This window comes from Pan troglodytes, chromosome 17 (assembly GCF_028858775.2).
Source record: "Pan troglodytes isolate AG18354 chromosome 17, NHGRI_mPanTro3-v2.0_pri, whole genome shotgun sequence".
NCBI classification, from domain to species: Eukaryota; Metazoa; Chordata; class Mammalia; order Primates; family Hominidae; genus Pan; species Pan troglodytes.
The window spans coordinates 90,412,697-90,432,803 of record NC_072415.2 but is presented as its reverse complement, the minus strand read 5'-3'; the positions used below and the strand labels follow the sequence as shown (position 1 = coordinate 90,432,803).

The 20,107-nt window shown below is 36.4% G+C and overlaps 1 protein-coding gene across 1 annotated transcript in view; it reads right to left on the bottom strand.

Annotated features, from left to right (window-relative positions):
- LOC129137914 (olfactory receptor 4F3/4F16/4F29) overlaps positions 1 to 19,332 on the bottom strand; it is a 28,074-nt gene extending 8,742 nt beyond the window's left edge. The window contains exon 1 of the mRNA XM_054672287.2: positions 19,072 to 19,332. The gene's annotated coding sequence lies outside the window, so the exon portion shown is untranslated. The remainder of the gene's footprint in view (positions 1 to 19,071) is intronic.
- Between the last annotated feature and the right edge of the window lie 775 nt (positions 19,333 to 20,107).

The following is a 20,107-nucleotide window of genomic DNA, read 5'->3' as shown; positions in this document are numbered from 1 at the left end:
TTGGGGGCCACACAGAGGCACTGGGACTACACAGTTCCAGCTTTAAGGCTATGGAAACAGAAATAGAAATACTGATAAGTAAAAACCCAAAGGATTGGTGACTTATCACAGCTGGAGTGAATACGAAGGAGCATGAACTCAAAGAAAATATCAAGATTTAAGCACGAATAAATAGGACAATGGTAGGTCCATTTTTAGAAATTAGAAAGTTGAACATAAAATATGTCAGGGTGGAGAAAATAATCACGTGTATTTTAAGCAAATAAGAGTATTAGATATTGAGATGCTCAGGTGAAAACATATGACAGGATATATGGGAGAAAAGTACAAATCCAACATGTAATTGTATAGTAATCCATATAAAAACAATAGACGGATGTGTAAGAGTGCATAAGGTCCCTGAAGGAAATAATACACAGGAAAAAAAGATTAAAAAGCAAAGACCCAACTATAGAAACTATCCACATTGATTATGTAAAGTAGGAAAAGGAACCAATAAACTAGACAGAACATCACAGAGGTAGGAGGACAAGTGCTGGCCTCAAGGAGCCAACACAGAAGCAGGTATCAAGAATAAAGGAGGAGAAGAGAGAACAAAGAGAGAGAGAAGAGAACTTCTGTGGCAGAAGATCAAGTGGGATGGTAGAATAAAGGAGAAGAAATACAAGAAAATTGAAATAAAATTTACAGAAATGTTCTACATTGTAAGTGGGCAGTTTTGACCTGGCACATTGTTGGCACGCATTATAAATGTCAAATGTATTAATGAATGAATGAATGGATAATATAATGAATGTGATGGAGTTGTCAAAAGCTGAATTAATTAAAAGTCCCCACAAGAGGTTAGATGACAAAATTTTCAGAAACTTTCCATGCCACTCTGTTGTGACATCAACGGTGCCGGACCCTTGAAATCAAACCAAAAGGATTCCACCATGAGAATGAAAAGGGCTGAGAAGGGGAATGCTGGGTGACACAGAAGGTGACAAAGGGCGAAAGGTTTCTAGGCATTTGATAGACTGATGGACGTCTGAGCTGACCATAAGGCACAGGCCACACAGGAAGGAAAATGAGACCCAACGCGAAAAAAAGTAGGGCTAAACAGTTGGGAAAATGTGGGAAGAAGGATGAATAGTCATACGATCAACTCAGATTCCTCCCTGACATTCTTCTACAGCTTTATTCTCGTCCTTTGGGAGCCGAGATGTTCATTTTCCTACATTCTTAGCTGCCTACACACGGCGACTTTTCTCCACGGTGCCTGATCCCTGCTGCATCCTCCTTCTCTAGTGGCAACAGCAAATGGCCACACAGAAGGCGGACACTGCACCCAACTCAGGAGAATGTAATTCACTCATCGCCAGTCACAGACCTTGGCTCACCGATCTACTAAGTATAGATTTTATTTCTATCCCTCACCTACCTGTTTTGCCAAGGGAACTAAGAAAACAGCATCATCAAAAATTCAGATAGGTATAGTTCTCACAAGATGAACCAGATCCAGTACGGCATCACTGCACACATACACGCAGAGCTGCATAAAACAGGAAGAGAGCTGCTAATCACAGCCCCAGAGGGTAGTGGCCAAAGTGATGCCTTGGAGATCCGAGAATGCCAGACTGAGATCACACGGCCTGGGGAATTACCGCCTATGGTCATTTTGGTTTTCCAGGGGTAGCCAAGCCCAGAGACTGTTAATTGGGTGAAATAAAGCATATTTGATTTTCTTATGACAAAAAAGGCCTTTTGCCATTGTCTACAGATACTTTAAATCTTTATTTTATGACTAAAGGTGAATTCCAGAGCAACATTAAATGTTGTCCCTTTAAATTTTTAATCATTTACATAACGATTACCATAATATTCAATTTAAACATAAAATGTAATTGAAAGTATGAGATTAATATGTGGACATGAAATCATATAATATTCCATGGAAAAAATAGAATGTATAAGGCAAAGAGGTTTAAAGTAACATCAAAACTAACGCTCACTATACAAATTCTATGAAATCCTCATAATTACACTGTGAAGCAGGTGTTGTTAGAGCCACATAATCTCAAACAAATTATTTATTATCTAAAATTACATAGATATTAAAAGGTTAGGCCATATATGAATTTAGGATTCTCTCAAAAATTTTTTCTCTTTCTCCTACGTCAAACTTCCCTAAATTATAGAAAAGTCACAATGTTACCAAACATATTCACAAAACACATATAATCTTGAATCCAAATTTCAGTTACAGCAGAAAAAATAAAACTCTAGATCAATCTCAATCGTGTAAATAAGTTCAGATTTCCAATCTAAGAGTCTCAATTTGAGATACTTCTTTCTCTCTCTTCTTTCAAACCAGGAGAAATATAAATATGAGCCACAACCTTACAAAAGCTAGAAAATATTTACAACTCCACACAACAACACATGAAGAAAACCTTCTGGACATCAAAAGTTTAAACCAGTCAAGACTGAACACCAAGATAAAGTGCATGCCTCTGAAGAGCTTGAGCTAGTCAAGAAGCCCAGAAATGCCTAAAAGAGGTGTGTATACTGAGGACTGAGGATCAAAACCTGTGATCTTTACTTGGAACAGAAATATTGCAGCATGTGAACCCTCCACAGAGTGACAGAGGGAAAGGAGTTTAAAGGGAAACATGCAAATGTATCACCTTTGGAATAATTAGGACACATGTGTGGTGTAATGAAAGAAGGCAAGAAGATGGGGAAGAAGCCAGACAGATGGCAATTTTCATTCTATTATGAAAAGAAAAGGATAAGTCACAAGTCACATGATGAAATTAACAACTATGAATCCACTCTCGGCCATAGTCAATCCTATAGCCTAGGAGTCATTCTAACAGATGAGAGTGTTTTGGAGACAAGATTCCAAAACTCGTCTGCCTTCCATCATACTTACTACCCCAGCTCCTCCTCCACAATATCCTTTCACAGGTATCTAGAATATTCAAAGACTAATAATATTATATAATTATTTATAATAATTGTATTACAAAAATAAAACTTGATGACCTTTATAAAAATACTAGAAGAAAAAGGGAAAATTACATAAGGTACAGAGCATACAAATCATACCATGAAGCAGTAAAAAATAGGATCAAATTTTCTATGTTTTTTAAAAATATGCCTTCTCTAAAATGTTTTCTCTCTGAAATGATATTTAGAAGACATAATTGAAAATAAATACAAAATAAAGTGATAAAAAATAATCTGGCAAAATTCAGGATGTAATGAGTAAAGACAACCATGAAAGAAATGAAGATCAATAAAAGCAGGAAAAAAAGTGGGAAGTGGAGAGAATAATGCTGCTAAAAACACAGATAAGAATATAAATGACAGGCTTAAATATATCCTGAGCAAAACAAAATAGAAAACACAAGAAGGTGAAATGTAACATTAAAGTCAGGTCCAACAAATGAGAAATTAGTGTGAAAGAGCTCACAATATCTGGTTAAAAAATTCAAAGATAAAAGAAAACTTTTCTGAAATGAAGAAAACATTGAATCTAATGGTTAAAGGGCTTATCTTTATCCAGAAAAAATGTGTTATAGTATGACCACATCAAGGCAGATGCAACTGAATTTACCGGACTTCACAAACACAAAATAAACAACCCACAAAAAAAAAAAAAATAGAGTCCCCATGAGGCTTTAATGAAGACAACTATTAGAGGCCAGGCGCAGGGGCTAACACCTACAGTCCCAACACTTTGAAAGGCCAAGGCAGGAGAATCACTTGAGCCCAGGAGTTCAAGATAAGACCAGCCTGGGCAACATAGCAAGACCCCATCTCTATCAGAAAAACTTAAAAAAGAAAACTATCCACTAAAAATGAATAGAGATAACATGATACAAGTGAGCATTCTGAAGCCTAATATCAAAATGTTCTGGGGGTTGCGGTGAAAGAACAGAATGCAAATGTTACAAACCATAACTGTATAAAGACTAATTATATTCATAACAAAAATAAGAAGAGAAAGAGAGTAGAAATATATTCTGGTCCATTCAACTTTCACAGTGGGAGAGAATCAACAAATTATGTTATGGGTGATTAAATATTATTTTAAAAGATAAAGGTCATTATTAGAAAAATTAAAAATAACAAAATCAAATAAAGTTGAATGACGAAGGTGGGAGAGGAAAGTGGGTTAAAAGGGTAAAGTGGAACTATATTAAAAGAGTCCATGGAGAGTACCCTTGGAAATAACACAAAAATTAAAGAACTAAATATAATTTATACAGCACATAACTAAAATAAACTATAAATCTTCAAATTAAAAGAAAATATGTACATACAAAATATCACATAGAGAGAAATATTAATACCATGAAAATATTAAAATAAAAGCATAAAATTAATTCATTTATTTACCCTATTAGTATTTTTTGAACACCTATGTGCCAGGTATTGTGCTGAATGCCAGTAAGATATAGTTCCTGCATCTTGGAGTTTTCGTGGAGGAGACAGAGATTAATCAAACAATCACACAAATGTAAAATTGCAACCATAAAAATTACTCTGAAATACAATGAAAATTACTATAAGAGAGGGATTTGATGTGAGTCAGAGAAGTTTCCCCTAAGAAAGCAACACTGGAGCTGAGATCTAAAGGGTAAACAGCAGTTAACTGAGTGGAGAACAAAGGTTTTCCTGCAGGGGGAACAATCTGCTCCCCAAGGCCAGAGTGGGGCCTTGGGAGTTGTGCCTGAAACCACATTGTGAGGAAGTGAGGGGAAGCATTGTGCAGATAATGCTGAAATAAGTAGTGGAAGATGCTTCCTAAGAGAATGAGAAATCCAAGACTACTAAGCAGAAGAAAGATTTGACCAGATTTCACATTTGTAAATATCACTATGGTTACAATGTATAGAATGGATTTTAAGGAATTCAAATTGGATACAGGTGAGTCAATTAGAAAGCAACATGCTTGCCAAGGCAAGAAATTTGATTACTTAAACTAGATATGGGAGTTTTGGAAATAAGTAGATAAATTTGTCATATATTTGAGATAATAAATCACCAGGACTTGATGGTAGACTTAGTTGGAGATGCCCTCACTAATGCACCATCTAATGCTTCAAGTCTAATAATTATTCAATTCCTCCAGAGCCACCAATCCAATGGTTCTACCATATTTATGCTGTCATTCACTTTACTGATATCCTTCTTACCTTACCTCTTTTCCCACTTTATATTCCATGCTCAATACCTTGCTCCCTCGTAATGATTGTACTCACTTTTCCAAACAACAATCCTGTTAAATCCAACTCTCTGCCTTCTACATCTTGATACCACACAGCTATATGTGGCTAGATAAAACAATCACACTGACAATCATCCTATACTTTCTGAATCCATCACTCTTCTACTTTTTCAGATCTTTTCTTTCTCCCTCATCCTTACCATGTAATGAACTCATTTTGCATGTCAAGGGCTAAAAGTTGAATATTTTAAAAGTTCTCATTTTCCCACTACTATATAAACCAACAAATATCTTTAGTCTGCATTCACAAATAACATAACAAATGAGCTCTTCATATTTCTATCTGTGGTGAATTAAGATGACTAGAAATTTTGTGGCACCATCCCGTTGAAAATGTGGGGACATATTCTTTCTCCTTGAACCTGGGTGGGCTCTTTGACTGCTTTGACCAATAAAATACAGTGAAAGTAAAACTTCCAGTTTTGATGTGCAGATGTTAAAAGCCTTGAAGCTTCCATTTCTACATCTTGGAACCAACGTGTGTGGGGTGCTGAGTCAGTATCGAAGAATTCTGCTTATTCTGCTTGCATTAGTCCATTTTCATGCTGCTGATAAAGACATATCCAAGACCGGGTAATTTATGAATAAAAAGAGTTTCATGGAATCACAGTTCCATGTGGATGGGGAGGCCTCACAATCATGGCAGAAGGTGAAAAGTATGCATTACATGGGAGCAGACAAGAGACAATGAGAGCTGAGTGAAAGGGGAAGCCCCTTGTAAAGACATCAGCTCTCATGAGACTTATTCACGACCATAAGAACAGTATGGGGGAGCCACCCCATCATTCAATTATCTCTCACCAGGTCCCTCCACAACACATGGGAATTATGGGAGCTACAATTCAAGATGAGATTTGGGGAAGGACACAGCCAAACCACCTCATTCTGCCTCTGGCACCTCCCAAATCTCATGTCCTCACATTTCAAAACCAATCATGCCTTTGCAATAGTCCCCAAAAGTCTTAACTCACTTCAGCATTAACTCAAAAGTTGGCAGTCCAAAGTCTCACCTGAGACAGGGCAAGTCTCTTCCGCATATAAACCTGTAAAATCAAAAGCAATTTAGTTATTTTCTAGATACAATAGGAGTACAGGCATTGGGTAAATGCAGCCATTCCAAATGGTAAAATTTACCCAAAACAAAGGGACTAAAGGCTCCAAGCAAGTCCGAAATCCAGTGGGACAGTCAAATCTTAAAGCTCCAAAATGATCTCCTTTGACTCTATGTCTCACATCCAGGTCATACTCATGCAAGTGGTGGGTTCCCATGGTCTCAGGCAGCTCCACCCCTGTGGTTTTGCAGGGGAGAGCCTTCCTCCCGGTTGCTTTCACAGGCTGGCATTGTATGCAGCTCTTCCAGGCACACAGTGCAAGCTGTCGGTGGATCTACCATTCTGGGGTCTGGAGGACAGCAGCCCTCTTCTCACAGCTCCACTAGGCAGTACCCTAGTGGGGACTCTGTGTTGGGGGCTTCAACCCCACATTTCCATTCCCCACTGCCTTAGCAGAGGTTCTCCATGAAGACCTCACCCCTGCAGCAAACTTCTGTCTGGAGATCCAGGCGTTTCCATACATTCTCTGAAATCAAGGTGGAGGTTCCCATACCTCGATTCTGGACTTCCGTGAATCCACAGGCTCAACACCACATGGAAGCTGCCAAAGCTTGAGGCTTGCACCCTCTGAAGCCATGGCCTGAGCTGTACCTTGACCCCTTTTAGCTATGGCTGGAGCAGCTGGGACACAGAGCACCAAGTCCCTAGGCTGTACACAGGCAAACAGCAGAGGGGCCCTGGGCCCAGCCTATGAAACCATTTCTTCCTCCTAGGCCTCTGGGTGTGTGATGGAAGGGGCTGCCACAAAGATCTCTGACATGGCCTGAACACTTAGCGATTAACATTTGGCTCCTTGTTACTTATGCAAATTTCTGCAGCCAGCTTGAATTTCTCCTCAGAAAATGGACTTTTCTTTTCTATCACAGTGTCATGCTACAAATTTTCTGAACGTTTATGCTCTGTTTTCCTGTTAAAACTGAGTGCTTTTAACACACCCAAGTCACTCTTGAATGCTTTGCTGCTTAGAAATTTCTTCTGCCAGATACCCTAACTCATCTCCCTCAAGTTCAACGTTCCACAAATCTCTAGGGCAGGGACAAAATGCTGCCAGTCTCTCTCGATAGCAAGAGACACCTTTACTCCAGTTCCCAGTGAGTTCCTCATCTCCATCTGAGACCATCTCAGCCTGGATTTCATTGTCTATATCATTATTTGACATTTTAGTCAAAGCCATTCAACAAGTCTCTAGGAAGTTCCAAACTTTCCCACATTTTCCTGTCGTTTTCTGAGCCCTCCAAACTGTTTCAACCCCTGCCTGTTACCCAGTTCCAAAGTCGCTTCCACATTTTTGGGTTATCTTTACAACAGCACCCCACTCTACCAGTACCAATGTACTGTATTAGTCTGTTTTCATGCTGCTGATAAAGACATACCTGAGACTGAGTGATTTATGAAGAAAAAGACACTTAATGGACTCACATTTCCAGGTGGATGGGGAGGCCTCACAATCATGGTGGAAGGCAAAAGGCACATCTCTACATGAAGGCAGACAAGACAGAATGAGAGCTAAGTGAAAGGGGAACCCCCTTATAAAATCATCAGCTCTTGTGAGACTTATTCAAGACCACGAGAACAGTATGGGGGAAATACTCCTGTGATTCAGTTATCTCCCGTTGGATCCCTCCCACAAGACACGGAAATTATGGGAGCTACAATTCAAGATGAGATTTGGGTGGGGACACAGCCAAACCATATTGCTGCTGAATAGATCATGTAGACAGGCTCTCAAACTACACGGAGAGCAAGAGAGGCCCACCTTACCACAACATTTCATCCAATCCACTAATAAAACAGGCACATCACTGAAGCCACCTTCAACTCTCCAGACTACCCAGCTGCCAGCTGAATACCACAGATGGCTACAGTTAATACCACATGGAGCAGAATCATGTAGCTAAGCCCTGCTTGCACTAATACAAGTCCACAATTTTTTTTAAGTTTGTTGTTTTAAGCTGCTAAGTTTTGAGGTGGTTTGTGGTACCTGGAATAAGATGTCACTCTAATATAATATAAACTTAAACTATGTGGCATTGGCTTTGGAATCAGACAATGGATAGAAGCCAGAAGGATTTCACAAAGACTGTTAGTGAAAAGTGAACAGACTTCAAGGAAAATGATAGCAAAACCTGTAAAAGCATTCTGGGAACTGACAGTAAACACTGAATGGTCCTTAAGGAGACTGAAAACTTGAAAGAGCTTAAGAAGTCTACTGGAAAGGGCTTTAAGGATAATGAGAAAAAATCATCAGTGGAGGCTGAGGAAAACGCACCAAAGTCATATTCTGATGGGAGAGTTAGAAAACGCTTGCCTGGAATGATATAAAAAATAGGAAAAATACCAAAAAAGTTTGTGGATCTGGCTGGGGAGATTTTTGGTGTCAACTAAAGAAAAAAATTAAGCTTTTAAGAAATTAAAGTTAGATTTATTTAGGGGTCTGAGAACAAGAGACTGAGGATTACAGCCTAGGAGAAGTCTTTCAGAGAGGTTCTGTCAGACTGCTCTGGTGCAGGTCTTTAGCCCACAGTTTATATGCAAGCTGTACATATACACCATGGAATACTATGCCGCCATTAAAAAATGATATCGTGTCTTTTGCTGGAATATGGATGGACCTTCTATTATCCTTAGCAAACTAATGCAGGAACAGAAAACCAAATACAGCATACTCTCAGTTATAAGTGGGAGCTAAATGATGAGAACTAATGAACACAAAGAATAAAACAGACACTGGGGTCTACTTGAGGGTGGAGGGTGAGAAAAGGAAGAGAAGCAGAAAAGATAACTATTGGGTACTAGGTTTAATACCTGGGTGATGAAATAATCTGTACAATAACCCCCTGTGACACCAGTTTACCTATGTAACAAATGCCCCTAAACTTAAAATAAAAGTTAAAAAAAAAAGAAAATTAAAATCTCCTTATCATCTACCTGGTAATATGAAAAACACATATCTTTCATCATTCCTTTCAACTGATGAGGAAACTGAGGCATTGGGAGTTAGTAAAAGTCCACATTGAGATATGAGACCCACCACTGGCTGGACGCAGTGGCTCACACCTGTAATCCCAGCACTTTGGGAGGCCGATGCTGGTGGATCACCTAAGGTCAGGAGTTCAGGACCAGGCTGGCCAACATGGTGAAACCCCCATCTCTACTAAAAATACAAAAATTAGCTGGGTGTGGTGGCAGGCACCTGTAATACCAGCTACTAGGGAGGCTGAGGCAGGAGAATCGCTTGAACCCAGGAGGTGGAGTTTACAGTGAGCCAAAATCACGCCATTGCACTCCAGCCTGGGCAACAAGAGCAAGACTCTGTCGGGGAAAAAACAAAAAACAAAAACACCACCATCATTTTGCAAGTGTTACCACTATTGTGTGTTAATATTGTAGAAGTATTCCTAATTATGATTTCTTTGTATTCCTAATTGTAATAGCTTTGTATTTGAAAAATTATTGATTCATACTCTATATGTTATTATTTTGTATGCGATGACAACAGAATATATTATCATGCTCCTTTTGTGAATCTCATTCATAATATAAAGTATAAATTTGTGATTTTGCTTTAATTTGAAATATTAATTTCAAATATGTTATCACAATTTGATACAAACTATTGACAGTAAATCTGTGGATTAAGTAATGTCTTAGTAGGTATTGGGAAAATTTGAAACTAGTAACATGGAGGACTATTGTCATTGTTTATTTCAAAGCCAGTTAAAATTCTGCAAAGCAGTGTACATAAAAATAATTTCAAGAAATTTATAAAATATGGAGATTATGGTGTATAAACAACTTTAGATTCTTTGTTTAAGAAATTCTGCCAGTTTGTAATATATGCTTCATTCAAAGTAGCTAAGGGCTGTACCTGGCTAATACTAGGCACCTAATATTTGTTGAAAAGGAATACTGAGTAGCTGGGACCTCCTGAGTAGCTGGGACCACACACATTTAACCTGTATTTATAAAATTTCTGTTTAGAGAATAACATTTGATGGAATCATGCTTTTACTTTCTGCTTATGACTCAATTGTTTGTACTGACATTAACATCCCAAATCCTTAGCATGGCCTATAAGGCCCTGAGCAATGTGGCACCTGCTGAAGCCTGCTGCCTCATTTAATAACTCTTTGTCTCTTTCCCAGATCCAGCCACTCTAACATTTTTTAGTTCCTGGACCAAGACAAGCTCTTCCCAGAACCTGACCTTTGTACCTGTTCTTTATTCCTGGAGTATTTTTCCCCTGACAAATTACTTATCATCTATCATAATTCAGGTTAAATGGCACTAACTCAGGGAAGGCTTCCCTAACTGCCTCCCTTCTCCAACCAAATTAGGAATAATTATATGGCCACATAGTATCGAATCAAGTTTATAATTTTAAAATAATTGGGAGATTTTGTTGTTTAACACTTGTTTTCACTATAAGACTGTAATTACATGCAAGTAAGAACCATGCCTGTTTGTTCACTCCTGCCACAGTCAGAATAGTGCCTGGAATATGCAGTAAGGGCTGAACAAACACTAAATAAATGAACAAGTGAATAAATGGATATTGTCTCGTTTTTAGAACAGAGTACTAAATGGATCATGAACACTATCTGGTATGTCACGTAGGTAATTTACAAGGGCTACAATTTCAGCTCAGATTTACCTTTTCCTGGATACAGGTCTTGATAGGTCTCTTGATGTCATTTCACTTCAGATTCTTCTTTAGAAAACTTGGACAATAGCATTTGCTGTCTTGTCCAAATTGTTACTAAGAATCAAGAGAGATATCTGACATGAAATGACATTGGAAAACATTAAACACGATTGAAATAATGCTAGCCAATATGGTTATTATTAGAAACCAATTACATTTTCAACTTAAAAATAGTAATACTTATTGCAGACTCAAATGTGCTTATTCTAAAACAAGTAAATGTTTGCCTATGGTCTGAGATTCTAACCCATGGAGTTCATTCTAATCCACATTCAACACTATCATGTACCAGTGGGCCTCATAACCCACCTAGCCCTGTGATTTTTCAGGTTCACTTTTCTAAACTTGTGAATTAAATATTTATTTTCTTAGTTCAGAAGAGGAAAAAAACTCTTGTAATTGTTGCCCATTTCAGGAGAAATCTTGCATATGAAAACAAGAGATAAATATACACAACTGAGGGCTGTGGTTTAAACAAAATCTTGAGAATGTTTTTTGACCTTATACATTTGTGCTTTAGTATAACAAAATGATATAGACAAAGGTAACTTTTAATAGAACCAGTCACTAAATTTAAAAAATGACAAATTCTTCTGCTTAGCTAAGCAACAGAGAAGGTAAAATACTAATTCAATTCATCAATTTAAGCAATACTCATTAAGAGCCAAGTATGTGCTTACTGAATAAGCTGCTAAGGTTTGGTGGTTACAGAGTGTGCGGTGAAATGATGTCTACATCACAGTCCAACATTCACAGAGTTTAAAAGCCTACCAAGAAACAAGACAGACACAAATACCTAACATAGACATTTGTATGTGATAAGAGAGCCAGAGTACAATTTAGGAGAAGAAATTGTATGGAAGGAAGGTTCATTTCCATTAGACCAGAAAAGACAGCACATTTGAAGGCCTGAATAAGAAATATTCTGGATAAGATATTGTGGCTGCTACCAGAATGGCTCTTGATGATCTCTACCTCTTGGTATTTAAACCCTTATATAATCTCTTTCCTGTAGTATAAGCTGGTCCCAGGTACTTGTTTCTATTGAATAGAATAGGACAAAAGTAATGAGATGCCACTTCTGAGATTAGATTATAAGATACTGTGAATTTCATCTTGTGCCCTCTCCCTCTCTCTCTTTCTCTTGCCCTCTCATTTGAATGAAGCCAACTGGCATGCTGTCAGTGGCCCAGTGTAAGTCCTGTTACAAGAAATTGATGATTACCTGTAGCCAACCCTAAGTGAAGAACTGAGGTCCTCAGTCCTACAAATGGAGAGAAACTGAATCTAGCTAAGAACCATGTGAGTGAGCTGGGAAGAAGATCCACCCTCAGTTGAAATTTAAGATGACATATTGAGCAGACATACTGAGACACACTGAAAGTAAGAGAGCAGGAGGAAACAAAACCAGGGTCATACAAAGAACACAACTGATTTTGAGATTCTCACATAAGTATTACACCTTTAGTGAGCACGTGTACTAGAAATTAAAAAATAAAATAAAATAAACCTTCAAAGAGAGCTAGCAAATAAATTTCCCTATGTTCTCAGCTCTGAGTGGAGAGAGAAAATGTTCCCTGTAGAGTTTATAGCCAGAATCCAGCTCTCAAACAGGTTTCAGCCTGAACTCACACAATCTGTGTGGCTTCCAAATTTGCAAGCTGAGAATTTAATTCAAAGTGGTCTCAGGTTGATAGCAGTCCAAAATGCCAGGTAGGAAAAAAATTCTCTCTGGACAAATAAATCATCAAAGCAAGCTCATAAGAGCAGGTTTCAAAGGTCATGAGCTTCTAACACACACACAAAAATCACACACACACACAAAATGGGGGTAGCAGCAACATGGGTAGCGTATTCAAACTTGAAAAGACTTTAAATATTTGTATTATTAGATGTAGATTATGAAACACATATTTTAATGTGGTTAATTTTTTTAAGGAATCAAAACTATGAGTAAAGACCAAGAAAATTGTGCTGGATGGCCACTTCCACCATGGCTCCCCTCCTATTTAAGTCTGGGTACTGTGTCACCCGAAGTCTTCAGGCACATTGTTCCAGGTTTGGGTTTGCCTATGAAAGAAACTCATGAGAGCTGGAAGTGAGGAGTGAAGGAGGTCTTCACATAAAGCAGGCTTAAGGATTCGACATAGCAGGTGTGACAGATGTGATGGCTTGCAGAATTCTTTATGAGCTCCCACTGTCCATCTGGATAAGATTTACAGACCTTTCAGAAATTCCTATAAGCTTGGGTTCTGTGCCCACACTCTAGACTGTCAGGCTAAGATCTCTGATATAAAACAGACCTCTTCTGATTTTGTCTAGCTGCTTTTCTAATATCTATTCACCAAGCTCTTCCAATAATAGCATAAGGCCCTAATTAATATTAAACTTTTATCATTATAATACATAGGATGTCTTCTGTTTTCCTGATCAAATTCTGACTATTAAAATATAAAGAATTGTCCAGAAATATATAAAAAAAGAATCACACATTGATCTTCTTTAAATGAAAATATAACAATTGTATGGACTAGGATGATTACAGTTGTTCAGTTCTGACTGTTATTTGAAGAAAAAAGCAATAAGAAGCCTCAGCAACTTAACAGAAGGAGCTGCCATTTACTAGGAGAAAAGATTGTGGATGAGAGTGTAGCAAAGGTCAGAATTCTGTGAAGCTTGAGATGTCTATTATAATGAATTATCTTTTATACTCACTACAATTTCCTAACAATTTTGGGGTTTATATTTTTGAAAGAGATATACCTTTAATTTTCCTTCTTTGTACTATTGTTAGGTAACTTTAATGTGCAGATTACACTACAGTGAAAGTTGCCAATGACAAGGCAAAGTCACTTACATCAGACCCAAAGCAAAGTGGAGCCGGGTCATGAAAAAGGGGATCTTGTGTGTGTGTCCACGATAAGCACTATCACAAGGACTTTCTATAAACTCACAAGAAATTTCTGCCCACCCAGCACACTCTGTTTGTCCAGCTCATCCTGTAGGTGTCTCTATAATAGGACCTATCATAAAAAATTCCTCAAGACTGCAGCATTTCAGATAAGCCACCCTCACAAGAACACTTGCCTAGCAATGGCTGTTTCTGCCAGTAAGTTAACACCAGCTCCTGCATCAGGCCCTGTGACCAATGATGTTTGTTTCAAAACAGCTTGCATAGACTTCTTTTTGTCTTTAAATATTTTCCTTACCTCAACCTCTTGGGATGCACCTATGATTGATCATAGCACAAATATCTCAGATTATAATCCTTGTTTATTTCCAAATAAATTTATTTCTTTGGAGATCCACTTTTTCTGTTATTATACATTGACATTGTTATCATGAAATTGGTTGGGTGATGTGTCTTATTTTCTTGTCTCCAGAAGAATTTCTGTAACAGTGCAATTAAACGTTCTTTGCATGTTTGCTAGAACTCACCTGTAAAATTGTCGGAGCAACCAAAGCCTGGTTTTTGTGTTTAGTTTTTCTTTTGTGATTGGGGAGGGGGGTTTATCGTACTGATTCAAGGTGTGAAGGTAACATCATTTTGATTTTATACATCTTCTTCAGTCCATTTAAGCATGTTACATAGCGTTGTTTGTTCTTTTCATGATATTCTTTACAGTAGTCACCTAAATGTTCCCTCTGCTTCTGCCATGAGCCCCTACAATCTATTTCAACTCAGAAGCTATAGAGTTTGTTTAAAACATGTAACATATTATGCCACCTTTCTTACTGTAAAACATCCCATGGTTTCTCGTAGTATTTATAGTAAAAGTGAAATTTTTATGATGGCTTGAGAAACTTTTCCCATTAGATGCCCAAGTGCTGGTCTGGTCTGATCTTCTCATCTTCCCTTGGGTGATTCTGTGGCAGTCACACTAGCGCCCTTGCTGCTCCACAAAAACTCCAGCATGATCCTACTTCAGGATATTTGCCATTGTTACTGCATCTGCCTGGAACCTTTTCTCCCATATAAACATAGAGATTGCTCTTGCCTGTCCTTCAAGTCTATTCTTAAATGTCCCATTCTCTGTGAAGCTTTCCTGCCCACCCTATTTAAATTACAGACTTCACTCCCAATTCCCCATCTACTTTAAGAGTCTTCATTTATCATTCCTTGACAAACTGTAAATATACATGTTCACTTTTTTATCGTCTGTCTCCAAATACTGGAATGTTAAGTTCTGTAATGTCAGATATTTCTGTTTGGTTCACTGGTGTATTCTTAAAGCATGTTACATACTAGGTATACTCAATGAATATTTGTTGAATAAATATCACATTGGGCTTATTCCAGAAATTCAAGCTTGTTTCAATAGTTAGAGCAATCTACAAATGTAATTCATTACATTAACTAATTAAAGGAGCTAAATCACATCACCACCACAATAATGCAGAAAAACACATATGACACAACTCAATATTCATGTCTGCCTAACAAACATCTCATGATACTAGGAAAAGAGTAAGGGATATATTATTTTCATGTATAAAACACTAACCATTGTAGCATGCCAATATACTCAAAATTCAATGAAATTCCTATCAAAATCTTAGCATTCCTCTTAGTCCTCAACAAAGCATTTCTAAAATGTGTATAGAAGACCAAAGGGCCAAAAGAGTCAACTTCTGAAGAAGTGGAAAAAGAAAGTTGAGGAAATCTTAAAACATGTTATTGAGCTTAAAGTTGCAAAAATAAACTCATGTACCATAATTCGTGAGTAGAAAAATAGACTAGTGGAATAACATAAAAATAAAAACAATGCTTACATAAAATGTTGTAACTGATTTGGATGTCATTCGAAATCAGTAAGTAAATAGTTGGACAATGTAATGAAAGATGCTAGGCAAATAATGTGGTAGGGAGAATAATGGCCCTCAAAGATGCCCATGCCTAACCCTGGAACCAGTGAATATGTTACACTGATTGCAATAAAGGCTTATCAGATGTGATTAAGGAGGCAAACCGAGATGGAGAGATCTTCCTGGGTTATCCAGATGGGCCCAGTCTAATCACATGAGTTCTTAAAAATGGAGAACCTTTCTTAGCTGAGTCCAGAGAGAGATGTGACAATGAAAGAATGGTCAGAGAAACGTGACATTGCCAGCTTTAAAAAGAGAGAGGAGAGGCAATGAGAAAAGGAATGCTGATGTTCTCTAGAAGATAGAAAAGGCCAGGATATGGATTCTACCCTAGCCGCCATAAAGAAACATGCCTGTCGACAACTTGATTTTAGTTCACTAAAATTCATGCCTGATTTCTGACTTGTGTACACTGTAAGATGACAAGTTTGTGTTATTTTAGGTCACTTAGTTTGTAGAAATTTGTTACAGCAGTAATAGAACAAGTGGTTATCCATATGAGGCAAATTAGATTGGATACCTATCTCCAATAGAAATCAATTCAAGGTGAATTCCAGGAAAATACTTAAAACATTTAGATTAAAAATAAATGAGAATTTTTGTTACTTTTGGTAGGTCATAGAACCAAGAAAAACAAACATTAAGGAGGAAAAATGAACATATGACTACATCAAAATATAAAGCTTCTCTATTTGGATGATATCATAAGGTGACAAATCATAAACTGTAATATTTGCAACATATATATGAGTGAATAAATATACATTTAGAATATATATGAACTCCCAAAAATCAACAGGAAAAATAAGACATAGAACAAGCAAAATGCATAAACAAAAGAAGGCAAAACAAAAATAATGACTCATAATTATATGAAAAGAAGCTCATCTTCATAGATGAGCAGATAAATGCAAATTAAAACCACCCTGAGATGCTTTTTACATCCATGAGCCTGATAAAAGTTAGAGTCTAAAAGTAATAATTAACAAAGATGGGGAGTAACAGAAAATCTTGTCCATTACTGGTTAAAGTATAAACTGATACAGCTACTTTATAGAATATTACATTATAGAATACAGTTGTGAGTATGTATATGCAGTGACTCAGCATCTTCATTGCTAGTATGTACTCAAGAGAAACTTACAGGAGTGGACTAGGAAGTAAATACGAAACGATTACAACATTGTTTGTTATATCAAAAAATAAAAAAGACACCCAATTTTCCAGCAAAAAAAAATAAGTAGAAATAAATCCTGGTGTATTCTAACAATGGAATAATATATAGCCATTAAAATAAATCAACTATTACTGTACATATGAATGTAAGTATCAGCAAAACATATTGTTTAGTGAAAAAGTAAGAAGCTGAAGAAGAATATATACAATATGGTTACATTTATATGAAGTCCAAAAACTTGCAAAATAAAGAAATGTATTTAGAAATAGATTCACATGTGAGAAAACTAGAAGAAAATTAATGAAAGGATAAAAGGGATAGCAGTAATTCTGAGTAGTTGAGGGGATTTCAATTGGAAAAAAATAGTATCATATTCTTTAAGTCAGGTAGTGGGTATTGGCATTTGTTTTACCATCGTTCTTTATTCTTATAGCTAAACTATATATTTTCAATGTATTTAATGTATTTTTTGCATAATTAAATATTATGCAATAAAAATGAGAAAACAAAAAAGTAGAAAATGATAAATTACAATAAAGAAATGGAGAAAAAATTATAATCTCGTTGTGTAATGGTATATTACATAGCTATTTTCTTAAGTAGATGTATGTACATGATGTATGCACGATTGTACATACATGTTCTTAATTATATATAAATATATGTACATATTTTTAATATAAAATACTAAACAAAGTACACCAAAATATTAGCTCCTATGTTAGTGAGATAATGTTTTGTTTTTTTGTATTTTAAGTTTTACATAGTAGGTGTATTTGTCTGTTTTCATACTGCTATAAAGAACTGCCCAAGACTGGGTAATTTATAAAGGAAAGAAGTTTAATTGGCTCACAGTTCAGCACAGCTTGGGAGGCCTCAGGAAATCTACAATCATGGCGGAAGACAAAGAGGAAGCAAGCCAGCTTCTTCGCAAGACAGCATGAAGAAGTGCCGAGCAAAGGGGAAAGAATCCCTTATAAAACCATCAAATCTCGTGAGAACTCACTATCACAAGAACAGCACAGGGGAAACTGCCCCCATGATTCAATTGCCTCCACCTGGTCTCTCCCTTGACCTGTGGGGATTATGGGGGCTATGGGGATTACAATTCAAGATGAGATTCAGGTGGGGATACAAAGCCTAACCATATCAGTAGGCATGTGTTGAATTTTAAACTCAGAGAAAAATACTAGTGTTTTTATAGGATTCTTACTAAAGAAAAACCAGAAAGTAATAAACCATCTATGCTAAGACATAAAATTCAGTTGTTTAGTTACAAGATAGAATGTGGCCTTGTAAGAAAGCAAATTAACTTCTAACATACAAAGCCTTAGAGAAGATTCAAGTGACTGACGGATCTTAAACAGAGCTATTATTACAACTCAAACTGCAGGAAAATATCCTCAGCAACATAGATGTGTGTGTTTCACTAGTCAGAGCAATACAAATTTAATGAAACTCCATTGGTGGTGTTTTTAATCAGACAATTTCTGAAGATGTCCTGGCTTATTCATAGATGCAAGCCAAATCTCTAGAAGACTACCATAATAAGAAAAAAAAAGAATGCAGGCAATTGAGAGCTGTTCCAAAGTTTAGGGAGTTTTTGTAAGGAATTAATAAATAAAAATGTTCTTGAAAGAGAGAAATTAATATGCAGTTCATACTGCCAGAATTGCAGGCAATTTATCAAACTCCCCTAATCCTCCAAAATCGTTATTTTTTTTTTTGACACACACTTTACAGTACAGAAGAAAATGTCTCTGGCAATAAATCACAAGGTTAAAATTACCTAGTCTACAATTAACTAGACAGTGATGGTAAATCATTTTCTACCAAAAGAAAGAAATGTCTTGTCTATTCAGGTTCTGCTCTACTTAAAAGTTTTCCTTGTTGGCGAGCAAGTGGTTAGAAAATCATATTTTATACGTACATTCAGCTTAACTATCATTCAGCTCAGGAAGATGACTCAGGGCCTTATCCATACCTTCAAGTTTGCTCTTAGCAAGTAATTGTTTCAGTATCTATATCAAAAATGGCTTAAGTCTGCAACATGTTTCTGAATGATTAACAAGGTGATAGTCAGTTCTTCATTGAATCCTGGATGCTTTATTTTTCTTAATAAGAGGAATTCATACGGATCAGCTAGAAAAAAATTAAGAGGAAAATCACATGGAAAGTTATATATTATATATCTATTATATATATAATATTCTAGATCTATAATATTATATATCTATTATATATATAATATTCTAGATCTATAATATTATATATCTATTATATATATAATATTCTAGATCTATATATTATATATCTATTATATATAATATTATAGATCTAGAATATTATATATCTATTATATATAATATTATAGATCTATAATATTATATATCTATTATATATAATATTATAGATCTATAATATTATATATCTATTATATATAATAGATATCTATAATATTATATATCTATTATATATAATATTATATATCTATTATACATAATATTATATATCTATTATATATAATATTATATATCTATTATACATAATATTATATATCTATTATATGTAATATTATATATTGTATATCTATTACATATATTATATAATATATCTATTATATATATATATTATATATTATATATCATTTCCAAATTCCCCAGCGTTCATATTTGTCAGTGCAAGTAAAGAGCCTTAGTGCTGATGAGGTTTGAGGTATGACCATTTGGCCAGAATTTATGAACTCTACATGTCGCTTGATGTGTGCTTCAGGGTACACTTTTTTTTTTTGAGACGGAGTCTTGCTCTGTCACTCAGACTGGAGTGCAGCGGTGCGATCTCAGCTCACCGCAAGCTCTGTCTGCCGGGTTCACGCCATTCTCCTGCCTCAGCCTCCTGAGTAGCTGGGACTACAGGCGCCCGCCACTATGCCCTGCTAATTTTTTGTATTTTTAGTACAGATGCGG